Below are 27,375 nucleotides of genomic sequence, written 5' to 3' on the forward strand. Positions count from 1 at the left end.
TATTGTCCTCCTGCCTTGTCTGCTGGGGAAGTTTATGTGGAGGGCTTTTGCTGGGGCGAGGAGGAGGAGGGGAGCTTTCCCCAAAAGCACCCAGGAATCTGTCAAAAGAGGGACAGAAAAGAGAAGAAGAAGAAGAAGAAGGGAGACAGAGAGTGGGAACGTCAAGGACCCCTGACTAATGAATAGCAAGTTTGCCCTTGAACCTCCCTGGGCTTTGCCATTCCCAGGCTCCAAACAAGGGCTGATGCATGCTTGGGCCCAGCTGCAGGGGGACTGGGCTATGGTTCATCTCAGACACTTTGACAGCCCGGGCCTTTTCCCCACATAGCTCAGACTCGCCTAACTACTCCCCTGGCAACAGCTCAGTGCAGGAACCTGCGCTGAGGCCCTGCCTGCTGCATACAGAAGTATGAGGAGGAGGAGGGGAGCCGCTGGGAGAAATTAGCTAGAGACTGGCTTAACCCATCAAATGCTGGGCAGGCATTGCCAGCCCCAGCACCCTTTGCTCAGCCCCAGCACCCTCCACGCACCCCTGGGTGCTCATTGGCCGGTATCTGTAGTGGAGCTGGAGAGGGGCAGGGGTGGGTTAGACGTGCAGAGTCGCTGTGCATCACAAATCCCACAACCTGCTGCTTCACCATGACCCAGTGCCTTGGACCTCGTGAGTCTAAAGGTCCTCATGGTGCCAGGAGGGAGCCAAAGTAGCCAGCTGGAAAAGGCCACCGGACACTGAGGGCATGGCCTCTCCCTGGTGTGGTGGGACAGGGCATCCGTCCCTGCCAGCCAAAATGAGGGCAAGGGCTGGATGAGAGGCACAAACTTGCCCTGGGTGCTCTTTCTGCATTGCAGATCAAAGGCTGGGGACGAGCTGGCCTTAGGGGTCTGCACTGAATGGCTGGAGAGAACAGGCACAAGCACCCGGCAGCTCTAAAATGCGACCCAGAAACGTTCCCACATCCCAGCCCCATATAAATCAAGGGGCAAAAAAGGGGGAGCTCCATCCCAGCCTCTGTTTTTACAGAGCATCTTTCATGTGCAGCCCCTGAGAGAGGGCTTTGCCGAGCTTGTTAAGGATGGCTCCTGCGCCAGGGAGAGAGGGGGACGCACCATATGGAGAGGAGAAAAAGAAAAGGGGACACTGAAAATGGAAAATTATGCAAAGCAGGAGAGGCGCTGGGAGAAAGGGGGGAGGGAGGCAGCAAGGAGGTGGGGGATGGGGAGACAGGAGGCTGGAAGGGAGCCCTGACTTGGGGAACACCATTAGCTGGCACTGGGGCTGCATGAGGAACAGAAGTTTCCTGTGACCAGGTGCAGGACAGCCCTTTGTACCCTTGGGTGCTGTCACTGGAGGGCAGTTCTCCAGCCTGGCCTGAGAGGGTCTGGGCTGTGCCAGAGCGATGCCCAGCCGGACTGTGGTAGGTGAACTCTGTTTTTGGAGTTGTGCTGCACTGGAAGACACAGAAAAACGGGGTCTGTGGTGACCTACTTCAGAGGTGTCCTGAGGACTTCTGTTACTATAGCAATGAAGTTGCAAGCAAATATTACGGTCTTTTGGACAAGAGTTTTGCTTGTCATCAATCACAAAAACCAGACTCATGTAAGGAGGTGCTGGGGCATTGTACATAAAGGCTCTGATCAACAGCAACCACAGCAAAGGGCCCAAACTGCCCTTGGGTCTCAGCTGCTCGTGCAGTGATGGTGGATGCTTGGGTGAGTGAAAGGAGAATCCAAATTCAACTGCCAGAGCTTCTCCCTTCCCCTTGGACCCTGCGGAGTCCTGGTGCTGCAGGGTGAGCTGCAGGCCCAGTAGGGCTCAAGAATGCTGTGCAGGCGTTCCAGTCCAGGCTTGTGTTACTGCCCAGCCTGTGCCCAAACTCCAGCATCTGGCCTAAGGGGGTGTTTGGAGAACTGACTCGGCTCTTCCCAACCCAGGTGTAGAGCTCCTTTTCCCTGTCCTGGAAACACTGGCCACCTTTGGGGAAACCAGACACCTTGTCACTGTGACAGCTTCTTTTTTCCAAACCCACTCTGTGCCCCAAATTTGTGGCACTCTGCTGGCTCCCTGTCATGGGCCACAACCACTTTGCACATCATCACTGGGTGTGAGCCCCCTTCTCCAGCCCATCTTTCACCCAGTAAGGAAAGCCACCCACCCCCATGCTTGGTGCTTGTTGCTCTGTGACTCCTGCTTTGCCCCCTCCATGCCATTCCCATATTCCCATTCGGTGGTTTTTGTTCAGAGCAGCCAGCGTTTTTCCTTCACTGTCCTTAGCATTGCTCAACACCCAGGAACACAAACTGCTCCTGGCTTCCACCTCTCATCTCTCTTGGCCCTATCACAGCCTTTAATCTCAAACCCCTATCTACCACACTGCTCCCTTTTCTAGGTCCTTCTCCTGTTTTTTCCATCAGGAAACCTTCCCTTGCTGCATCCCAAATGGATCTCTCCATTAAACCCATCTACTGTGCTTCCCTCCCTTTACCCCTGGTTGATTTACCATCAGCCCTCTGCCCCTAAACCCGCATTTCAGGCAGGTGTGGAGCAGATTCCTGTGAGGCCAGAGCACAAGGGGGGATGGTACAGAGACAGGCGTGGGCCTGTGCCTGCAGAGATGGGCACGCTTGCCCTGGCATACACGTGCTCCTGCCTGCACATGCCAACACCTACATGTTCCTGCCCACGTTCCTGCTGCCAGATCCAAGGCTGTGGGATTTCAAGGGGAGCTCTTGTTCTCCAATGGGGCACGGGCATTATCTGCGCAGCAGGTTGGCATTTGGGCTGTTTGGTCTTACAGTCACTAGACTAAAAAGATGCCGTACCCTTTTAGTTTCTTCAAGAACCATGCCCTGGAGTGTGCTGGCCAGATCCTCAGTAAAGCCCTGGAATAAGCTGTAGGCACTGAAGAGGATTCATCTAAGCAGCATACAAAGAAAAATAGCAAAAAAAAAAAAGTTCACGGGGGCACACGAAAAACAGAGCTTCCACCCACAGAGCAGCTGTGTGGGGCTCTGGAGACAGGCAGGCAACGTGGGAGATGTTTCAGAGCTTGCTCTCAAAATGATGCATTTGCAACCGCTTCCCTTTTTCAACCACTGGAGGTACACTGAGCTACCTGCCCTGCAGAGACACATTTCAATCTTCAGGCACAGGACTTTGTCCTGGGCTGCTTTAAGGCTGGCTGGCCGTTGTGGCAGCATGATGCAAAAATGAGATGTGCCTCCGTGGGAGAGGAAGAAGAGCGCTGTACTCTATCACTTGGTATTCTGACACAGGCAAGAAACTGCCCCTCCAGGAACAAACCCAGGCAAAGGGGCTGTTTGGTGTCCTCACTGCAAATTCCCACTAGGAATGGGTGGTGTGGAGAGAGCAGATGGGATTCAGGGTGTCCTTTGGATCAGGCTGGCCTCAGCTGCTGTGCTGGAAGCTGTACCGTTTCCAGGGAGGATACGGCAAGAACAGTGAGTCCTGCCCAAGTGACGGTCCAAAGCGCTGGCACTGCGTCCTGATTCAACCTCGCCCCAGATTCCTGCCCTTGGCTGGCATCCAGGTTTCTTTCTCCTTGACCCATCTCCATCAAAAGAAGTGCTGTTATGAGTCTCTGCTCTGAGTTTCTAGTCTACAAATAGAAGCAAAGCAGCACCTTCTCCAGAGCTGAACATTTCCACTGAACCCTATTTTGATGCCTGTCCCGGCCAAAGAAATCTTTTGGGACCGTGTCACTTGTATGAGATGTTAAAGATTTCAACCTCCAGCAGTACAAGACACTGATACAAAACTGAACTACAGAATTGCTGTATGTCCCTGCACTTCCACCTTGGCTGCAGAGATGCCCCACAAGGGCTCATCTCTAGCAAATATTTCTCTGGACAAGGACAGGGAGTTGGCTGACTTGAGCACTGGGGCCGATGTGTTTATCGGGCAGCAAAGCTGGCCCTGCCATCTCTCCCAGGGAAGCTGTGCCATGGGAGCTGCTAAAACAGCATTTCATTTCCAAACAGGGCCCCAGAGACCTCTTGTGTGAAGGATTCAACAGAGCGAGGCGGGGTAGAGCAAAACAAGGAGACACAACCCCAGGCTAAAAACATGCCAGACCCCAGGTTTGATGGACCTCATTGCTCTGCCCCAGGGTTCAGGCTGGCCTGTCCCCTTGAATCAGTGCCAATCTCTCCTATGCCACCACTGATGAGGAAACAGCGAATTGGGATTTTTTCACCTCCTTCTTCCCCCCTTTTCCCTCCCCTAACTCCTTTTCCGCATCATAAGCAAAGTCCTAATAAAGCTCCCATCCCCACTGCCAGCCCTGCACCATGCTCCCAGCAGAAAAGAGATGCAAAGCCACGCTTGGAATCTGATTCCCCGGCTTTAAACGCTGCTCTGCCAGCAAAGTGCGACTTGAAAGCTCCCCTGTCACAGTTACAAAGCTCCGAACAGCCCTTCCTCGGATAATCACGCTTATCTCCAGATTAAGAAAGAGAGACCTGCAGCTGAGGCTGGTCACATGGGCTGGGATGTGGGCAAATCTCTTTTAAACAATCCCCATATAGCTGTGACCTCCACCACAGCCCAAATACACCGTCCCTCGGTCCCACTCGAAAACCAGCTCTGGAGACATGACAGAGCATGTGAGAGGAGACTGGGCTGGTGATGGGGGGGCCGGAGGGAAACCAGGGGGGAGGAGTGAGAAAGCAGCGGAGAAGAGGAGGGTGAGAAAGACGGAAGAAGAAATAAGTAAAGAGAGGATGTGGGAGAGGAATAGGATGTGGTGGAGAGGGAGGAAAAGTGCATGAATGGAGGGGGAGGATGATGAAGGACAGGGAGGTCTCTGCTACTCTTCCTGTTGGGGATTAGTTGTCCCTGCACTGTCCTCAGTTTAACTCTTCCCACTCTGTCCCCGGCTGGCAGCCTAGCCTGATTACGTGATTCCAGCTGTGCCAAGCAGCCGTGGCAGGGTGAGCACGTTACCTACTTTGCTGCCACGGATTCATTAAGAGGCTTTGCTTGTGTGGGAATAGTCATCCCAATGGGGAAAGGGAAAAAAAACCCTTCTCAGATCAACCTGGCGAGGAGCTCTGACAAAGCGGTTTCCACAGCCCTGCCCAGAGTTTGAGAGCAGAATTAAGGAGAGACAGGGATGTGCAAACAGGAGAGGAGCGCACAGGGGTGGGAGGACAGCTGGAGGGGGTCCTTAGCATGGCCACTGCTCAGAGATGAGACACCGGACAGGGAGGGACTGCAAGCCCTTTGCAGGACGCTGGTGCCTGGTTCTTTTTTGTGAGTAAAGACCACTTTGCATCTGGGTCAGGCATGGATGACACATTCACCCTCGGCATAAATGAAAGGTCTGAGCAACTGCAGAGTGACTTTTTCCCACAGTGAGTTCCCCGCTTCCATCCTTGTGGGATTAACAAAACTACTTTGCACTGGAGGAGTCCAAACAGCTCTGAAATGGGCACAGAGTGTTGGGGCTGCACCTCTCTGAGGATGCCCACTTTCTGCTGGCACTGACTGGGGGTTTCCAGCCGTGGCCACTGGCTGCAGCCCGCCGGAGGGACCGCAATGCTGCCTCTCCAGCTGCTCATTATTCACCCTGTGCAATTAGGCACTGCTGATAAGTCACATGAAATTGCCTTTGTTCTCCAACTGGAAGACCTGCATTTCATGGGAATCCCTTTTTTCCTGCACATTACTGACAACTACACCTACTGCTAGAGTGGCAGTGAGGATTTTGGGGTGGCCCTCATAGATGTCCTGTGCAGGTCAATGGGGAGGTGTAGCCTGGCCCTGCTTGTGTTCCTGGATTTCCGTGAGCACAAAGGAGAGCTGCTCCTCCTGCAGCCCACCCTGCCCCACCAGGGACTTGTCAGCTCTCCTCCTGGCAGGTGGCTTTGTCGCTTCCTAGCTACTCTACCATCTCTCCATGTCACCTCCCAGCTTCCCTCCCAGCAGCAGAGGAAAGCCCAGTGCAGCTGCCAAGTCAGCAGGGGAAGAGGCGTCAGTCCTACCCCACCGAAACCCTGCTGATGCCAACAGCCACCTTTCCTTGTTCATGACCTCCCCCTTCCTCCCCAGACAGCCCATCAGGAGTCAACCCCACACTCTGCTGCTTGGACCAAGCATCTCCCACTCAGGCTCCCTGCAGGGCCAGCCCTGCTCTATCCTGTATAAGCTCCTGCTCTTCATTCCTTCACCAGAACCCAAGTATGGAAGAGAAGGCAAAGCAAACTGGAGCTAACATGAAGCTAGGTGCTACCAAGCTCCACAGAAGGCAAGCTGTGCTCCAGTAAACTTCCCAAAATGACCTCTGCTTCGGAGCAGCCTTGTGCCATGTAAATCCCTGCTCTTTCAGCACCTGGCAGCGGCTCAGACAGGACCACAGGGAGAAAAGACATCTTGGCCCATTCAAGAGTTTCTTCCCATTCTGCTCAAGAAATGTATGTGGGCTCTTAAGTCTTGTTGATTTAAGGGAAAGGATGAAAAATTAATTTAGACAGGAAATTAATTAGATGTGAACTGATGTTTACATCCCTACACATACAATGAATTCTTGTGTGAACCTACAGAATGCAGATGGATGGATGGATGGATGAATGATAACAGCAGTCTAGGAATGACATTATGTGCTGGTCCATACGCTGGGGATGCAGAAAGTCTTTTCTCTGCATTGGTAATTAATACTCTATCCTGAGCAAATGTTGATAAATCCTTTATAGAGCACGTTATCTCTGTCTCTCCAACTCCTGTTCTGCATTTCCATTTGCCTGTTTCCACTGCTCCACCCCTGGCACCCACACGCTTCACTTCCCTCCCATATTTTGTAACTGGTAGCAGATTTGACTCCCTTTCTGGAGAAAGAGGTGGAGGTTTTGTTACTGGGGCTTTGTGTGAGTGATTGCATGTGTATGTGTGTATACAAAGATGGATACAAATCCATTGGAAATAAACACCTTTTAAGGGACTTGAGAGAAAGACATACAGGGCAGAGGAGAAGAAAGAGCCTACAGACTCTCAGCCAGACAATCAGCCAAGATGAAGAGAAAGATCCAGTGAACCAAAAAAAGCCTCAGTTCTCTTTTAAACTCCCCATGATTTGCAACGAAAGCAGCAGATCCCATTGCTGGGAAGCTGAGCTCTGGCGATGCAACCCTCACCCCTTCTCCCAGCCCCGCACAGCTCAATTACCCCAGGCTGCCAGGCTGCACTGAGCACACCCCCACCACCCCGCATCTCCCCCGCCGCCGAGACAGCTTTCACCAATGGAAGGAGTACAAATATATTCATTGGCACCTTATCAGACATGCATGCAAAACTAATTAACATGGGGAGACATGCAAGCTGCCACCCAGCCACAAATACACACCCACGAGCATGCACACACACACGCACGCATGCACAAGGCAACCCTTGTCTAGGGAGGACATTCAAAAGGCTTTGTCACTAATTTAGGCATCTGTCTCAGTCTGGTCTGGTCCTCCTGACTAGGCTGGAGTTGTGGTTTTTTTCCCACTCTGTTTGACAATGCTGGGAACATGCCCGGAGACCCCTCATTCAAATCACCCCTTGACAATGGTCTCATTGTGTGAGCATATAGAAAAGGGAAAGGATGGGGGAGAAGATGTGGAAGGGGGGTAAGGAATTAAAATGTGAACCCAAGGAAGTGTTTACTAACACAAGCCTCGCAGCTGCCCGGTCTCTCCTCCACCCCCTTCTTCCGCCCCCAGCCGTTCCAATGGCCCAGCTTGTCCCCAGTTCGAGGCGGGCAGCAGGATGTCGGGACGGGGGAGTGGGAGCAGGGCTGCACAGAGGTGCACAGAGAGCAGACAGGCTGAAGGGATGAAGCCTCAGGGCATTCAAGTCTTGGGCAGCAGGGGGGCAGGTACAGGTTAGAGAAGAGAAGAGAAGATAGAGCCAGAGATGCCTTGGAGAGGATTAGGGACTTAAAATGTCCTGGGAAGGACATCTTCATGGAGGAGCAAGAGATTTATTGGTACAACCACTCCAAGGCTTTTTCAGGCTGGAACAAAAAGTGCTTAAACCTGGCCTCGTGGATTTAGAGCAAGTGAGCAGCCTTGCTGCACGGTTTGGACTGCTCTCTTTAGTGCTGCTGCCAGACATGCTACAGCACGAGAAGAAAGGGGGGAGCAGCAGGGTGTTGGGGCTGGGGGCTCAGAGGATGGACCAGACTCCCTTCAGAACCCCACTGTCTGCCTATTGCTAGTTATTAAATACCAGGGGAAAAAAAAATCGGGAAAAATGCCCCAGTGCCCTGACCAGCCCGCAGGCACGCCTGGGGAAGGAAATAGCGAGGGTGCAGATGGGGGCTGTTCGCCCCCAGCCCCACTGCGCTTGGCTGGCCTTGGCAGGCTCCGTTCAGCTGGAAATGCCCAAGAGCCAGCAGAGCAAAGGGAATGGGAGCTGGGGAGGGGGAGAAGATGATGACAACATTTTCCATATATGCAAATGCATCCACACAAGATACCCAGAGGGAGACAAAACAAAGAGACCTCAAAGAGGCTGGGTCTGAGACCCGCACAAAGCCAGATAGCTCCACACACCTACGGTGTTTACACACGAGGACCTGTGCAATGCAAGATGCAATCTTGCTCAGAGGTTCACCCCAATCTGAGCAGATATCAGCCTAAAGAAAGCCTCGTGGAGGAGCCCAGTGAAAGCTGCAAAGACAAATGCCACAATCCCACATCCTCCTACACAAACAGGTGCACCTTAGGAGTACAAAACTATTCCTGTCCTTTAGCTTAGTCAGAGAAGAGAAAAGCTGTGATGCAAACCCACATGAGCCCTGCCTTGGTGGGCAGAGGTAGCTCTGCTCCTCCGACGTTGCTCCTGCAGTCAGATCCACCCCCTAGACCTTTGTGTGCCTTCCATAAGAGGACAGCTAGGAAATTCCTGGACATTACTAAACAAGGCTGGGCAAAATGTCACACAGAAACCCAAGAATGTACGTGAAGCAAAAAATTTCCTTCTCACAACCACTGCGACAAAAACAAAAGTCACCTGTGCAAACATTTCTGCTTAAAAAAGGGAAACTACTGCCAAGTAAGCAAATCTGTGCTTTTTATCCAAACAAGTGGTTGTGAGCAGTTTTATTGCCACATTCCTGTGCCCCAATACACAGAGATAAGCACTCGACACACAGTGACACACAGGGACTTGGGGACAGAGCTGTTGTTTTAATAGGGCAATGAAGACAGCAAATGAAATAAAACCCTACAGAGATCAGCTTGCAGAACTCAAGGCTGAGAAAATCTATTTGATGGTAAAAGGAAACAAGGACACTCGTGATTCTGCTCTCATTTCCATGCTGTAAATTTGGACTTTTACTGAATGCAATTAAATCCTCACTTAGGATTTAACCTGGTGAAGCTGAGGGCAGACCTTGCTACAAGACCCACCTCTGAGCTTTTCCCCTCAACTTGCTCTGCAGAGGCCAGCAGTTGTGAGAAAACTGAGCAAAAATGCAAGGGAATTCATAGATCCCTGCCAGTGTGGCCATTTCAAAGCCCCCTTCAGCTCTGTCTTGCCTGCTCTCTCCTTCCCCAGTGATTTGTTGCTTTGCTCATGGAGCTCTGGCTGCAGGGAACAGTCAGTACCAGCCTGGCAAGCACAGAGACTCAATGGTATTTGGGCATCTCCTTTGTCTCTAATGGGAATTGAAAACCTCAGCAAACCCCCAACACAACCCTTCCCTGCCTCTGGTGGCTCATCCCCCCTTTCCAATACTCTTAGGGTCCCAGTGGGGATCCTGTGCAAGACTCTTGCAAGAAATCCTGCAAGACCCTCTGTTATTAACACCTCCGTGCCTGTTCTTTACATTTCCCTTTATTTCAAGACAGGGCATTTCAAAGGCTTTTGCCCAACAGCACAGTTTAAAACACTGAGTTTCCCAAGTAACAAGTAATAGAACTCCTCACCTACTTGTACCACACACGTAAAGTCACCTCAGGGCTGTGACCTTAAACCCATACATGTTTTTCCCCATGGACATTGAGAGCTGTAAATCTCAACATCTCATTAAACAGATCACTCAGAACAGATTGCCTCACAACATAACTTTTCGGCTGGCCACTACCCACGAGCAGATGATTTTACATGACATTTATTCATGCAAATTGCCGAGGCTGTAGTCTGGTTACCCAGCAAGAGCACAAAAAATTACAGTTTAGATGCATAAATGCTGGCACCATGAGAGAAGACATGATAAAACTGGAAACACATCCCTCGGTTTCACATGGAGTGCAACAAAACTTAGAGGGAGTCCTCATCAGATGGGGGTATATCAGGAATGACCCCCCTCCCCCCCCGAATGATCCGGAGGAAGAGAAAGGCATATGCAAGGCTGCAGGGGCTACAGAGAAATGAACTTCTCCTGCTGCATGTGCATGAACCTGCCATGGGGAGAGCACACGCAACATTTTACGTCACTCACAAAGCCTACTCTGTCCAATAAAGTGGGGAAGTAAAACAAAGCATGAAATCCAGGCATAAATTAGCATCCCTCTAGCCTAGCTTTATTTGTGCTGCTGCTGCTGTGGATTAGCATCTAGCTGGCTGACAGGCTGATAGGCAGACAGAAACAGGGAGAAATTAAAAAAAAAAAAATCAGTGGGTGTCTTTTTTTTTCCCCTATGGTTTCTGGGATGTCTGCCTTCAAAGTGCAGGCAGTGTTCATCCCTTTAGGACCCGAATTTTTCCATCTTCCTGTGAGAGCAATAGGCTCTGTAGGAAAGCAAATCCCTCTGAGATATTTGTGCCTGCACCCTGTGGAGCCGGCACCCGTCATCAAACGCAAGCCCAGTGCGAACCCGCCACATCCTCAGCCAGTGTCCCTGCGGCATCCACAGCTCCACTCTGCAGAGAGCCACAGAGCCCCGGGAGCAGCTCCGGTGTGGGGCTGGGAGACCTCGAGGACAACACCTTGCCACAGGCATGCACAGGGAGCAGACGCCTCGGGATTAGCTCTAGATCACGTTCACCATCGCTGGGGGCAGCTGCTTCCTTCCCCGCTTGCAGCCACGGCTGGGTTCGGTACCTGATCCCAGATGACATGACCAGGATCTCACGCCGGCATCTCCTCTCAGTTTGTGTCAGAAATGTGTCACTGCCAGCTCCTCGGGCAGGAGGACCTGCAGAGAGCTTCCATCGGGCTGACACACAGCCCTGCGTTCCTCAGGGCTGCATGGCAAAATGAGTGGTCGTCACCACAGACAGCCCTCCTCTCAGGGCTTGGTGGCCTCGTGCCCACCCGCCCTTTCCAAGCACAGCCATGAAAACACAGCACTAAAGAGGTGTAAGTCTTGAGAGCCGCCACTCCAGCCCTGGCAAAGGAGCCTTTCTGCCCCAGCAACTTCAGGCGACAGAGAGGATCTGGGAAGCTCCTTGGTGTGGCACTTGTGCACAAACCAGGGCAACAACAGCAGTAAACTTGACTGTGGTAAAAGCAAACAGCAAAGCCCATTTCCACCCTCACTGAGCCATTCAGAGCTTGGCTGGGCTCTCAGGTCGCAGGAGATTTCTAGTCCTTGCCTGTCTTTTAAGGAGCCAAACACAGAGCTCAGTTTTTAGGCTATGGAAATCAAATTTTCAGCCACTTTTCAAAGGTGGCCTAGAAAACACAGACTAATTCTGCACAGCCATAAAGCAAGTCCCTCAGGAGTACAGCATGCAGTTCAAACCCCCCCATGTCCCTCTGCCTGCCACCAGGACTCTCACTGAGTGGGTCTGATCAGAGGATGCAGGTGTGAAAACTCCCCAAGGTGCAGAGAATCCCTCCTTGGCAGAGCCCTAGCAGCTCTCAGCCCCTCAGCCAAGTGCACTGGCCCTGCTGATCACTGGTGCCACAATCCCAGTAGATTGGTACTGCCTTTGGAGCATGGAACAGGCAAAGCCTTTCTTGCAGCAGGCATCTGCGGCCAGTTCTGCTTGCTCCATGCCCAAATGGGTCAACACAGTCAGGTTTTCCCCAAAGGAGGCAGAAGGGCGCTCTGCAGAGCTTCGAGACAGCTGCAGCTGGAAATAGCCCAAGCAGAAGAGATGCATCCCTGTTCCTCCAGCCACGCCTTCCCTGGAGTGCTTGATCCACGTCTGGAATAAAGCACACCATCACCATCCTCATCCCACTGCACACAGCAAGGCAGATCCCTCCACATCCACGCACCCACAGAGGTATCTATGGAAACATCCCATGGTATCAGTAGGACAGTTTCTTTTAGGGGCTAGGAAGGAAGGGAAAAAGGATGAAGAGAGTGTAGAAACCAGAGCCTTTGTTTCCCAGCACTCAGCCATGCTCTTAATTAGGTAGCAGAGACCAGCCACTTCTGACCACATCCTCAAGCTCTTGCAGCAATACGTCTCTGTCCTTTGGGGATGAGAAGGAGGCAAGGAGGGAGAAGTCAGTCATAGCCTACAGAAATGCAACAAGCTACAGGAAGGATCTTTCCTTTGCAAGGGAACAGGCGCCTGATGGGCTCCTCAGCCAGCACTTATCTATGTGAACCATTTGTTTCCTCCCCAAGCTCTCAGCTTGCTCTGACACATCACCCATTCACCTGATTGCAAGCAAAATGAGTCAGATGGGTCCCAGCTTTGCACCCACTCAGAAGCCCTCTATTTCTACTCTGCTCCTCAGTGCCACGCCATCAGAAAGCTCAGCCTGGTGACCGTGTAGGACCACAGCTGCCTTAAAAGCTTGGTAGAGGTCCAGACTCACATATGCAGTTTGCCCTTTATTCTGAAGAGCTCCAGTACACTTCTGCATAATATGCATTAAAACTCACACTGGCAACAGCACATTCAGACAAGCAGCCACTGGGACCAAGGCAATACCTATGAAATACATTACAAATGGACTGAAGGAGCACACTCCCTTGAGTCACTGGTCCAAGTGGCAGCTTGGGACATGTCTTGCAGCAGCCTGGGGAGATCCTGCACAATCCCATGAGGACACCACAGAGACAGCATCCCCTCCTCTGGCTCTTAAGCAGAGTCTTCCACAGCACTGCACACAGTACACGACCTCTTAGTTAAAGCAAGGACCAAATAAATTTTAAAAAGCATTTTTTTTCTGAGTCCTGGCAGCATGGAAGTCAAATACTCTTCTTCAGGCTGTTTCCAGAATGACACAGAGCCACACATATCCACAGGCACAGCCAGTCTGCATCTGTACAGCCTTGTTCCCACCACCTTCATTAGCGCATACAGAGATGTGCATCCCTCTCTTGTAGAATAGGGTGCCAGGGACCAACACCACCAATTATTACCTTCCAGAGCACAGACCTCTGTGCCCAAGTTTCTCTGTGCCCAGGGCCATACAACAGTGGCTGGGACCACTCCTGAGAGCCCTCAGTATGTCTAGGGGCTTAAATGAGACCCAAGCCAGCTGCTATTCAACACAGTGTGATCCACGACACTTTCAGTTGTCAGGCTCTCTTTTACTCCCTGTTTGGGTGTAACTCAGCATCCTGCACTGTCAGCCTTGAGTTTTGAGTCTTGATCCCCAAAATTGCTAAGACTCATTCCAAAAATCAACTAATTGGAGGACTATTTTTCAGTCTGATAATGCCTAAGCCCTACAAGGTCTTTGACTTGTTTCTAGAGTTTTCCCTGCAATTAAGACGTCCTTAAATACATTTCTTGTTAGCATAATTCTATTAATTTTAAGTGAGAACTGAGACTTTAAACAGTCCTTGATTACAGTTGCTGGGGGTTTGCAACAGACACCCCAAATCCCAAGGTTTGCTCTAAAACCCCTGTGAATTATTTTAGTCCAGCCTTGCCAGCTGCTCTTCTACCCAAAAGGCACCTTCCCTTGAGAGCAGGATAGTAGAAGAAGGGAAGAAAGCTGGAAAACAGCCATTTCTGGGACTACAAATGAAATCATGAGGAACAGTCCCAAAAGCCTCTCTTAGCCTTGGCCAGCAGCAGCAGCTACTCGTGAAGCTCCCACCAAGTGAGAGCCAAAGGAAGAGACACATTGATCCTGCCTTGCCAGATTTTATGCCAAGCTTGTCAGCAAGGCATGCTCAGCTTTGGCTGCCCAGGAAATGCAAACCTCTCCTTTGTGTGGCTTTCTGGACACCTCCCGCTGCCCTCTCTAAATCCCAAAGCCAGCAGCATCCCTTGCAAGGTGCACACCATGCCAGAGGCAGCAAAGATGTGCTCCTTGCAGCCTCCTGGCCCCAGGCCTTCTGCCAACACTGTCCCAACATGGGGCACGCAGGCAAAAGAGCTGCCAGAGGAATCCACGCCAAGCAGCACTGAGCACGACCTTTCTGCTTTACAATGGTAACCTGAATCCTAAATACTGGATTTCTAGGCACGCATTAAAGCCATGAGACAATGGAGACGGCGAGGCTGGGGCTGGCTGCAAGCCAGCTCCATTCCAGCCCCGCCAGCGCCCGATGTTTCCCATTTCCTTCTTTTTTCACCATGGCAGATAAGTGAAGTCCCCCTCAGCCAGGAGGCAGGTGCATGCACAAGCTCACCCCTGACTTGGGGACTGTGTGACTCACCCCCCATAGAAGGTGGATGCCCAAGAAGACCCAGAGAGGTGGTTGCTTTCCTCTCTCCCTCTCTCTCTCATATGAGCATTGCTTCTACTTTAATTGGTTTCATTCATGGCAGCCCTTTGCTAAATGTAATTATGCCAGGCTCTCTCCATCTGTCTGCGTTCAGGAAGAGCCATCGCTCTCACTGTTTTTATCTTCAATCTTTATTTCTGCATTAATCCCCGCTCTGCAGATTACATGTACAACAATGTCCAGGACCTCCCGAGGACATACAGGCACATAATGAAGAGCAGGATTTGTCCCTGGGTCTTTCCCGGCTGGAGAACATTTTTTCACAGGGAAAGCCCCATACCTCAGTCACTCTGTAACATTTACATCTCTCAATGATACCTGCACAAGTCAGTCCTTTTGCAGACACTCAAGAGTTGTCTGTGAGCCCAGGCAAGAGGAGACGGCTTGATTTTGTCTGCATCACAGAGATGTCTTTGCCCTGTCTTGCCAAGCCTGGTACGTAAAGGTAGCAAGATGTCTGCTTAGGTTGACATGGACGGCTTTTCACATGGAGACAGCATTCAGTCCCAAACTACCACGCTCATTTTCCTTTCCAGAAATGCAGACAGGGTGAACACAGCTGAGCACAGGGATTAACAAACCTCAGCTCTGCAAGGACAGCTCATAGCTGCATAGCTGAGGTTGCAAAGGGCTCAACACACCCAGAAGGATTTCATCCCTTGGGATTCGTTACCCAAGGTCCTTACACCTTCCTCAGACAGGGCAGGTAGATCTTGGGGGAAAACACAATGCTAAAGGAGCTGTTGGTTTATCGAGAGACCAAACACAGTGACACAAACCCTGGGCAACCAAGCACCATCTGGTGACCGCCGGCTCCCGACACAATAGCCCACGTTGGCATGTTTATGATAGAGACCAGAGGCAGATTCCCATTATCCCCATCAGATCCTGTGATGTGGTTTCAGGAGAAGGACCATGAGAAGCAGATGGGATGGCAGAAGAGAAAAGAACACAGTGAGACAGACAGACAGGAGAGATTTATATGAAGCTAAAGCGCATACCCATAAACATGGGATAAGTAAATAGCATGTAAGTATGAAATTAAATGCAGGGAATCCATGGCATCCAGTAATCAGTCAAATATCTCCTTCACCTCTTTTTCAGTTTATCATCGGCATTTTAAAATGAGATATTTATGCCAATAAGTAAGCCAGTTGTATATTGTAACCCTGCAAATATTGGCTTGGATCTGAGAGATTTGTCCCGACAGACAATTCATTTTTACAGTTATTTTTGGACTCCCGGCTTTCGTGGAACACCGGCTCTCTGTGTTGGATTTTATGCCCCTGAAATGTATTTACAATGCATGGCATCTGTATTGTGCATTACACACTTAAATCATTGCATTTCATTCATCGCTTGTAAAAAAAAATATTGCAATATCCTGAAGCTCTGAATACTCAAATTCAAAATATAACTGCTGCATTTTCAGAGTAATGCTATAAAATAATGTTGTATTTTTAGATAAAGGAGAGAAAATTGATCATGAGGAACATGGATTCCCAAGATCTGGGAAGAAGGGGAGTTTGGATTTCACGCCACGATAGATGGGAAAAAAATAAAACTAAAAGCTGAAAAACCCACAAAGGTTTATTTTCTAAACAAGAACATAGAAACATTTTGTCACTTAAACAAAGGGAGGAGGGCGGGGGAGGCTCCGCATCCTTGGCTTGCTCTCTGCAATGGACAAATACTATCAGAAACAAAAAGCATGGCATAGTTTGCAGGAGCTCAGCGCTTTAGAATTAATGGTAAATATTTAAGTTCCTTTTAGGGGAAGCCTTCTGCAAGTGGGGGGGAAAAAAAATCTTGGTTTTAAAGGCTTCTGTCATTGTTGCCCACAAGCAGAAGAGAAAGGCACCTTCTTTGTCATCCAGGGGTTTATGGCGACACCTTAATATGTCCTTTTCATAGGTGAAGCTCCTAGCTGCACAAAGCAGCCGCGTGCCAACGCGTCCCCCCACCACCAGCAAAATAAATAAATGGAGGAACGCGGGGACGGCGGCCGTCGTAATCCCTCAGCAAAGAGGCAGCGAGGATGGTCTGGCGGGGTAAATATCGCACGTCTCCTGCCAAACCCCGCATGGGCTTTTGTCCCACCACCCCTTTTAGATGTCATTAAGGATTTTTCGCATACAACCAAACAAGCGGAGGGGATGAACGCACTCGCTTCTTCCCCACCAGTTGGAGAAGCCATGACGAGGCGGCTCAGAGCAGGCGCAGGAAAAACACAGGGCAAATTAGGAAGTATGTTAATTCAGTTAATATCACAGAGGGGCTGGCGGGCGGTGGGGGGGAGGTGTGCGCACAGATTTTCCGCCCGAGGAAGGAGGTGGCAGAGAAAGAACTGGGGCATGCCAGCTCCCGTTATTGTTCTGCCTTCATCGGTAATTAGCAAGATAAGGAGGGGACGGCGTGAGGGAGGCAGCGTGGCGAGGACAAGGCAGCGCTGCACCCCACCTCATGCCCATGCGGCCATCTTACAGGCGGCGCTCGCCTCCTGCAAAATGGCCGCCAGGGCCCACGCTGCCTCATGCCCGCAGCTGGCCCATCCCAGCGGGCTCCCCTCTGCCAGCCCTGAGGCACTGGGCACCCGGGAGCAGTGGCAGCCAGTAAAGAGGGGCCCCAGGAGAAAAGGAGTTGCCATGGTGGGCCATAGTGCACTGGCGAGCGGCCATCTTAGCGCGGACCCTGCTCGCGATGCCAAGGCGCTGGGCATGCGGCACTCCCAGGGCTCTCTCCGCAGCCTTCCTGGCTGAAACAATCTTGATACCCTTCTCCTTCACCAGGCAGCACACATTGCCTGGGCCCTGCTCGTGGCCACAGAGGCGGCTGTGCCCTTGCCACGGCTTTACCGTTGGACTCGAGTGGGCTTATCCCCACACAGGCAACAGCCTGCCTCACTGTGTCCCAGTGGGTTCTGAAAGCTGTCAGGCACTGGACTGGCCCTGGAAGACACGGCCTGCACAGATAGAGAATTCTGAGAGCTACAAGGCAAGATGTCACCTGTCCAGCCATCAGAGAGTGAATTTTGGGCAAATTATGCCTTTCTCCTGGGCAAAACAAAATAAAACCCAAACCAAAACTGCAGAGATATCAGTAAAGAAGACGTGAGCTTCCTAAACATTAATTTAACACAAATTTGAAACAAGGTCAGTTATAAAACGCATGGTTACACATACAACACAGACAAAGCTACAGATACATTTCTCACTCCATGGGACCTTTGCAGTGTACACATCAGTGTTGCTCAGTTCTCCAAATGAGCAACACCAAATACCAACCAAGGAACCCTCATCTCTGGTCTTGGGCTGCCCTCAGGACAAGACCAGCAATTACTGACACTAAAACAGTATTTGGGAAGCATTTCACATGTCTTTAGCTATGATGGGACTATTTCACATGGTGCAATGGGCACACAAGGCACGTTGAAAATTCGGAATCTGCTCCAGTACTCTGTGGAGGACTAGAGGGTGATTGCAACTGCATGCAGGCAGGGCCATGTTATACATCTCAGCTAGACAGTGAAACATAAGGGATGGCAGGCTAGCTGCTCCGCTCCAGGGTTGTCTACACGGAAAACCACACCATTATAATGACAGCACTATAGGTCAACTGCTGCTGCTCCTCGCCACGCTGGTGCACATCTCCACTCTTAAACTGGCTTTCTCCAGTTTAGCTTAAACTGCTTCCAGCCTGACATCACTGGTATACAGGAGAGTCCTGCCTTCTGCTGAAGTAAATACCCATGGAGGCTGTACGTGTACAGCTCCTTGCTTTAAAATCCACCCCCCAACCGTATGTCTGTAGCAAGACCTGCCCTTCGGCTAACCTTTCTGTACTCCACACACTCCTGGGCTGTTCACAGTGCCCGTGAAACACTATTACACCCTGTTTCCCTTGGGTGCTAATCCTGCTTGTCAACCCAAAGGCAGAAGCAGACGGTGGCTTGGCATTTTGATTACGTTGTGATCTGTTTGAACCTTCCAGACTCTTTTGATGTCTGTGCAAATTTGAAAGGGGGAGCCTTCAGCCCCCACAATGAAACTCTGCTATCGCATGGTGAACCATCTCAGGACTCCTATGTCCATAGCCATTGCTAGATTTGAAGCAGGAAGGGGAGCTGCAGCTCCTCCAGGAAAAGTCTGAATTTCAGACTAACCAGTTCTGGCCCTGAGCAGAGAACACTACGGGGACAGCGTGTTGCTCTTCAAACAAATGCATGCGTAGGGGAGTGTGCGCATGCACAGAGACACCAGATTTATACAAATAGATGCATTCATAGGAAAATGCAAATAGCATCCTCTTCCATCCCAGGCTCCCTTCGAGCTCCTGACATCCCAAGGTTTCAGAGGAGTACAACGAAGCCTCAGATCAAACATTAGCCCTGCGGGGGTTCCCTCAGGGAAGCAGCCATGCACTGGGGTCTTTTCCCCGCTTCCATGTGAGGTTTCCCGACCCGGCCTTCCGTGGGTGCTCAGTTCTGACACGCGTACGACACGCGCGCGCGCATGCAGAGCCTTGCTAAAAGGTGCTCTGGGAATTGAGCTCCACTTCCTCTTTCTCCTGAATCAATTGTCATAAACCATCTTTTGTTTTATTTTAACAAAGCGACAGAAATTATCTCCACACACAGCCCCTGCCACTCCCACGGCCCTGTCCTTTAACAGAACAAGGTGTCCAGGGCCCCCGAGGACATAGGCACAAGGCGACAGCAGGGTAAGAAAAATGAGGAGAGGCCGCTTTCTGGGTGCACAGAAATCCCCTGCTCCTCTCTTGACCCCACTGATTGGCAGGCAAAGAGGTGGCAAGATGAGAAGGGGACTGGATGGCAGGCAAGGCCACCAACCCAATCTCCAGCTGCTCCCTTCATCCCCTGCCCACTGAAGTATCCACTTTCAAACCTGCATTTTACCTTGCACTCTGCTTCACTTGCTCTTCAGTGAGCAAGAGGTGACTCCTGCAGCACCATTGCAGCAATCAGTGGGCTGATGTGCAACGTGTGACAGCCCGAGCTCTGCCTGCCTGTGGCAAACCCCTGTCTCCAGCATGGCCAAGGACTCATCTCTCCGCCTCCTCCTCCCATCCCACATACCCAGGTTCAGGACTCAGACACATATGGAGACATTTCTTGATGAAACCTATCAGTGGGTGAGTGGCAGCTGAGCAGGTACTGAGCAAGACGTGGGGCCAGACAGCAGCCAGGGGGGAAGGCAGCGGGTGGAGGGAACGTGCCTCGGGAGGAATACTCACAAAGGGCTGCTTTCATTAATAAAACATTCCCCCCTCGGTTGCCTTTTGATTTGGGTGTAAGAATTAACCCCATCTGCCCAACAGCACGCTACCAAGTCATGTCTGCTGAGGAAGGCCGTCTGACGTGTCTGCTCAATTGCCTTGCTTCCCACTGCCCTCACTCCTTGGCAGCCCAGACCCCTCTGAACAGCTCACCAGCCTCGCTGGGTCTGCCCTATGGAGGAGATCCTCTTCCCACAACATAGATTAGACCCAGTGAAAATAGGCTTAGTGAAAATACCATTCCACTATTAATGCCACCCACCTCACCCTGCCCCCCCCCCCCCCCAGCTTCACACTCTCTCACACCCAGAAAGATTATAACAAATCCTGGTCACCTTTTGCCCCTGCTAACTACTGCTCCAGTCTTTGCACCACATGCCTTCTACCAAAAGTAGAGAGCTGGGCACAGGGAGTACTTATACAGGTACACACACATCTCTCTAGTGAGCACTAGAGGTGTCCAGCTGCACAACACACATCTCCCTGCACAGCATCTCGCCTTGTCACAACACCCCAACCCATCCCTCTCTGCTGTAATTGCAGCGCCTGGTCCTTGGGCATAAGCAGAAAGTTGCAGGAAATCCTGTGTTGGTTAAAGCACAATCTGTCCATTCAAAATTGGTGGGGGGTCGCTTTTAAATCACTGAGACATTTCTATTCCCTCTCTGTTTAAAGTAAAACCGAGATGCAGAAATGCCTTCGAACCGACAGCCCCTTCATTTTTCCAGAGGTGTGTTTTAATGAGTGACTTGCCTTCCAAAAAGGGGCCGGCAAAGGGGAAGGACGGCAGATTCTCCACACAAATTCAATAGCTGGTAGGTTGCCATGGGCTAAAGCATTTCTTTGCACACATGAAGGGAAGGGACTCCAGAGCACTAAGGGTTTTGCCTCCCATGAGTTATAGCTCTACCCTTCAAGAGCGGAATAAATGCTTTATCCCATTGCAGCCTGCGATGTATTCTACATAGATGGATTGATTTCCCCTATTGTTCTTAATAAATCCTGGCGCATGAAGAAACTCACTGCACAGCCATTTTTCCTGCCTTGTTCTAACTTGCAGAAGTAATAAGGGTCAGATGTGACTGCAGTGGGAAGCAAAGGCCGTATGCGAGGCAGTGCTTTGCTGGATGCAGCGGCTGTGCTTGCAGGGGCTTGGTGGGTGCAGGCAAGCAACTCCCTTTTCCCTGTTAATTCTCCCTTTGAGTCAAAGCTGAGAAAAAGGGGAACCATGGCTGGGTACCGCAGCACTGGCGTGGCTCTGACAGGAGCTGCACAAGCTGAGCCCGCACAAGCCTCCCAGATCTGCAGAGAGAAAGGCAAGGCTCTGGCCCTCGCTGACTCAAGCTCTCAATTGTGAGAGATAAATACATATATTGTATTGTCTGATAAATACAGGGCTAAGCACTGCACCACTGTAGAGCCTTCCTAAGCACACCCAGCTCTCTGTCACGCCCTGTCCATCAGACCTGTCCCTGCCCGTGTTCCAACTGAGAGGAGTCAACAACACCAACACAGGGGCTCCTCTGTTTTTTTGTTTGGGGTTTTTTTAAATCAAAATGCCAAACCAACCCCCTCTCAGTCATTCCCAATGCCACAACTCAGACCTCCGGATTGTTGTTAAAATGTTCTCTCCCTCCCTGCCATCTTTTCTACTCACAAGGTTGACACCCATCCTCTTTTACTGCTCTGGGAAGGTGTTTGCTGGACACAGCTTTGCTGGTGTCCACCAAGGAGGCACTGCTGGGCACCAAGAAGCAGGTGGCTCTGCACAATCCTGCCTTGGCCACCTGCCTCCAGCTCCGTCCAGGCTCCCTGGATTATCGCTGCTGGTCTTCTCTACCAGCAGCTAACAACTGGCCCTGTTTCAAAAGCTTGGCTGGGAATTTGGCTGTGAGAGGCACGGAGGGATCAGGTAAAAGAGCTGGTCTCCCACGCATGAGTTGGACTCGATCCTTCAGCAAGACTTCCAGGGACTCACCTCTCCTTGCTCAGGTGGAGACGTCCCAGCCCTTCCCAAGGCATCCCACTCCACGAACTCTCAGTCATGTCTGATTAAGGAAAAGAGAATTTGTCTCAATTAGAAAGAGGTTCCCATATGCATGGACGGATGTCAAGTAATTACCACATGTCACTCACGTTCGGAAAAGAGACCTTAAATTTGGGGCTGTGCAAACTTGCACACACAATTGCAAGTGAGTTACAGACCTTGGCATGCTCCAGAGCATACGTTGTGCAGATGCTTTCAAGCCCATCCCTTGGCTGAAATACACCCAGCCACGTAAAATACAGCCAGACACGACCCCGTTCTCTAATAAGGAAATAAAGCCGAGTGGACCTGCATTGCCAGAGCCCAGACAGCAACACTGTCTCTTTAATTTTCTCCCTGGCTATCTCATCCTTTGCACAAACTCTTTCCTCCCCGTGGCTTCTTCCAGCCTGGTGGGCAAAGTGGGAAAACATCATTAGGGAGGAAAAATAATTTAGTTTGTTAATCAGTATCCAGTGGTGGGAAACAAGAAAGACAGAAAGCTGGGCTGGCGGTTAGGGCTTAGGAAGGGCCAGCACAAAGCCCACCATTCATGACATCTGGGGCTGGGATTCTCATTGAATTAAACAGACACAAAGAGCAGAGGCATTTCATGCTCTCTTCACAAGAATTATCATATCTCCCTGGCACTAGGAAACCTTCAGCATGGGAGAGGGGGAGAGAGAGAGAGAGGGGAAAGCGGGCAGGCTGGGTAGAAATATGGGGCAGGGTAGAAGAGGCTTTGTTCCAGGGTTGGATTTATGGATGGGATGCGGCGCGTTGCTTTGCAGGGAGAGACAGGGCCCTGGCGCGCTGGGTCTAATAAGAATCAGCAAATGTGAAACAGGGGGCCCCTGTGTACCATGAAGCAGGGAAACCCACGTTTGACAAGCCAACAGAATAACCGCTCGCGTCTCAAGGCTGTGGAAGGATGCTGACGTTCCTACGAGATGTGTCGTCTTGTGTGTGTGTCAGCGAGGAGGGGGAGAAGGGGAGAGGCGAGGAGTATAAACAAGAGACCAGGCAGCATCGTTCAGTCATGAAAATTAATTAGCTGATGTGCAAACCATGGCTGCCTCTTCCCACTGCCCTGCAAGCATTCCCCATAAAGCTATGGTGTGTGCGGAGCCTGTGACTGGGAATGACAGGGGCAGATTAGGCAGCTCCTTGGGACACAAGCCTGGCAGCAAGAAACCCACAGCCCGTGCAGAAAAGGTGAGGAGGGGATGATTAGTGTCCTTGGGGAAGGGGCAGAGCCCAGGGACCAGAAGAAAGAGAAACGGGAGAGACCGGGCACCAAGCTGAGACCAGGAATCATGTTGCTGCAGCAGCATAAATTGGGGTGGATCTCAAAAACCAGCCATTAAAAAAACAGGGGCTGGTGGACAGCAAAACGATTTAAGGTTTAGATCACAAACTCTCTGGGGCAGGACCTGTCATCTCCTGCAGGCTCACACCGTGGAGGCCTGTCCTACTTGGTCTCTGGGCATTACCAGAAGATCTGCTTTAAATACTAATTGCTCCATGATCAAGACCTGTGAGCTGCTGGGAGGCTCCCTACAGCTTTACCTGTGGGAAGAGGGGACAGATCTCTGACCTCAGATCCCCCAGGGTAATTTGACCCCGTGCACTAGTGCCACAAGCAAACATTACTATCCAGTGATGAAGATGGGCAATTCCTGACCAACTTCACATATCCCATCCCCAAGCTTTCAGATCCTACTATCATATCATGCTTATTCTTTGGCTGGAACAACCACAGGAGAATGAGGGTGCCAGGGAAAAGGGGGGGGGGGGGGGGGGAAGGGAATGAAGGGATGCAGAAAGTGATCAGTAGGGAAAAACAGAGAAGACTCTTTGACATGGGATGAGCACAGTGAACACAGAATGTGCTGGAAACAAAGGGATGCAGGGAGTGAGGAGAGGCTGGGATGGGCATCTCAGCAGACATGTAGGTAAAAGTTGAAAAGGAAGCACTAATTAGCACCCAGACCATCACTTTCCATTAATAGCTTGTCACCGTTTCCTTGATGTTGCTGAGAGCAGGGAAGTTGGTATGTGTGATGCTTACCTGTCTCTATCTCATTAACAGAAGTGAGGGTGAGAACAGATGTTTATTGCCTGCATTCAGATAGACAGGCCCTTTGCTGAACTGAGAGGCAGGAGAGAGGGGGAAAGTTATGAAAGAGATGCTCATGAAACACAAGCCAAACCCAAACAATGGAAACCCAAATGCAGGACACTTAGATACCTGTGCCGACCCAGAAACAGCCCCAGGCAGCGATCAGGTTCCAGGAATTCTGGAAACACAGATCTGCTCGGTCAAATAATTATAACCCAGGGCAAATACACTGCCAGCTGGGGGAGAGTGCTATGGTATCGGCACAAGGTGTGTGCAAGGGGCTGTGACTGCATTATACCTGGGAAAGTAAAACAAAGGCCTGCTTACTTTCCTGACTGATTTGCTCAAGGTGTCCACTGCACTCAAAAACAGACAGCCAAGCATCCTACTGAGAGCCAGAATGGAGATACCCACCAGTAAACAAAGGAAAAAAAGAAAACAAAAAAGTGCTATTTCAAGAAAAGATAAAGGTGCTTTGCATATAATCACCTTTGGAGTAATTCTTCCAGCAGCTAAAAAAGAGATTATCCTTCCTACGTAAAACACAAAGGCCTCTCCTTTCCCTCCAACATGTGGAATGGCTCCTGACAGTGACATGGGAAAGAGGGAGTGTGCAAGGCAAGGCAAGGCAAGGATGCCAATCAGCAAGTACCTATGAGCTGGTAACACACATCTGCTGGTGCGATGACGGGAGCGTGCGTGTGTGCACATTCCTAGGGACACCCTCACTTTCACCAGCACACAAATCCACTACACAAACCAAAGGCTCCTCAAAAGCAGGAGCCCAAACCTCCCTAGGAGGGAACAAGGGAAAACCAAAGGCAAAGAAAACATCAAGGCAGGGACTGAAGGAACAAAGGCTTCCCCCATCTCAGCTTGGAGACATCTTCTTGGCCATTCAGATCAAGTGTAGGCTCTGTTGACTCCCCCACCTATTCAAACGAACACTTTCAATAGTCTGATAGGTCTTTTCTGCTCTACAGCTTCTTTACCCCTGTGTTTGACGTCCCCAGCCAATGCAGTTAATGCCACATGCAGAAATACTGCCCTGAAGAGCCCTCACTTAGATTGCGTGGTCAAGCACTTCAAAGTTAGGAAACGTCCAATTTATGGCTGCCCATGCAACCTTAATTCCACCTCACTGTGCAGCCACTCTGGACAGGAAAAGAGGGAGTGAGCTAAAAATAGGCTGTGACCGTGTCGTCAGCCTCGTAAGGGCATGGGCAGGGAGAGGCTGAATGAACGTCTCATGGTCAAAATGAAATCAGGTACCCCCCGACTTGCCAGAGCTTGCTTTGGTGCCTTCAACCATGTACATTTTTAATATACAGAAATCACGTGCATTCTAAACATACAGAAAAATGCATTATTTATAGCTAATAAATAATAGATTGTTTATATAAGCAAAAAGAAAAACAATTGTAGGCAAGTGTAACAAATTCCCCTTCCTCCACCCCGCACCCATCCCTGCTTCATCCTGTGCGGGCAGAGAGATTTCAAGCCCCAAGCCTCAGCACAGATTTCTGCCACTATGAAATACAGGACTAATGTTATCTGGCAGCGGCAGAAGGCTGCTCTCCTGGGGCCGGCAGAGAAGAGGACTGCTGGGGCTGGCAGTGCCCAGGCCAAGGCACCCACATACCCTTCACTTTTTCCTCCTGGCACCAGAACACGGAGTAGTTTTCTCCCAGGAAAAGGGTCTGTGCTGGAAGGATATGACCTAAAGGTGGAAAGGGGTGATAGAGCTAGCTGTGAACACCCTCCCACCTTCCCTGGCTGGTCCAGAGCTCTGCAACAAAGTGGTGGGAGTCCATGGTTTCACTCTGCTCCTGATCTATTATTATTATTCCAGGGAAACAATAAATTTTAATTCCCCCCCCCCCCCTCCAAAGAGGCAAGCAAAGGGAAATCGTGATTCTGAACAATTCATAATTCAACTAAACCTGAAAGGAATTTAAAGGACAAAGAATAGGCATTTCTCGACTCGAAGAGCTTCCCCCAGACGAATTTCAAGGGCCCACAGCAAACAATGGGAGTGTCAGAGGTTCTCAAAAAGAAAAAAAAGTTCAAGAATCTTTACAATAAAAAGTGTTAGGCAACACAGAGGTCAGAGCCAGCTCCTCCTATAATAAATAGCACGACTACCCTACATTAACTATAGGAGACATTTTAATGCAGTGCCTCAGCTTCGTGCTAATTATACTTTTTCACCATATTTTGAACCTAAGAAAAAAATGTCATCAGTTAATTATAACAGATGAGGGAGTGTGAAGACTTCCTCAATAAATAATGCCTTGATATCTCATATCCAACAAGCTGTGTGCTCTGCTCTGAAGGTGCCCAGAAATATGTCCTCTCAGGAAATATATCAAGAACTGATGATCCCATAAGCTGGCTTTGTTTCCAAGCCTTGATTTTCAGCCCAATAATTAAGTGATTTTTATGGATTGGGGAGAGTAAAGGTCGTGGGACTGCTGGAATGGTGCCAGAGAGAGTAAATTTTTAAAAATAAATAAATTCCTACATCAAAATGAGGTACAAGAGACCTCAACAAATTCTCCCCATGGCTGCACAGGTGAGCACACAGATGCGATTTGGTTTCTGGACCCATGTCCCATCCTTCCTGCATTCGTGGCATCGCCATGGGAGTCTGGCATGCACGGAAAAAGCCTGGTTTTAATGAAACCAGGCCACTGCTGCCAGCATGCCACTGGGAGCCAGCCACTACTGTCCACCTATCCTGAGGAGGAAGGGCACTGTGGCCCTGCTGCTGTGCCACCCTGGGCGCTGCCCACGGCTGCACCCATCCCTGCCAAAGCTGCTGGGCATCTGAGTCCTTACAAGATTCCTCAACTAAACCATGTTTCTTTCAGCTCCCTTCTCCACCTAGCACCCCTCACTTCCCCCTCTGAAGAGCTGGGATTTGGCGTGGGAAAGATGTCTTTGGGCTTTTCACAAATCCAGTATCCCCTTGAACCAAAACCAATTAGCCTGGCCCAAGGTCCTGCCATTGAAGGACTGTCCCTTCTTTTCAAACCCCCGCAGGCTCAATTGCTCTAAGGAGCCTGGATGTGAATGAGCAAAGCCCGCTTAAAGTGGTACTTAAGGCCAGACCAGGGTGAAGGAAAAGAGAAAGCCTCTATAGGAACAGCAAGCTGAGTTTCCAAGAGACAGCTAACTGCCGGAGATTGTGTTCTTTTGCTCCCCCCATTCTCTTTTTTTTAACCCCACTCCTCAGCTTTCAAGGCAAACGCTCCTAACCAAACCTGAGCCCCTGAATAAATATTAGAAAACATGAAAGCCAGAACCTCATCCTGACTCTTTGCGGATACCGGGA

General features: G+C 50.5%; 1 long non-coding RNA gene across 3 annotated transcripts in view; it reads right to left on the reverse strand.

Moving 5' to 3' along the window:
- Window positions 1–27,375, reverse strand: part of LOC136296810 (uncharacterized) — a 43,919-nt gene that overhangs the window by 3,506 nt on the left and 13,038 nt on the right. For all 3 annotated transcript variants that reach the window (XR_010723010.1, XR_010723008.1, XR_010723009.1), the window contains one exon: window positions 21,869–21,938. This is a non-coding gene — a long non-coding RNA (uncharacterized lncRNA). The remainder of the gene's footprint in view (window positions 1–21,868; window positions 21,939–27,375) is intronic.

This window comes from Chamaea fasciata, unplaced genomic scaffold, assembly GCF_029207755.1.
Source record: "Chamaea fasciata isolate MVZ Bird 193981 ecotype frontalis unplaced genomic scaffold, bChaFas1.0.hap1 SCAF_14, whole genome shotgun sequence".
NCBI lineage: Eukaryota > Metazoa > Chordata > Aves > Passeriformes > Sylviidae > Chamaea > Chamaea fasciata.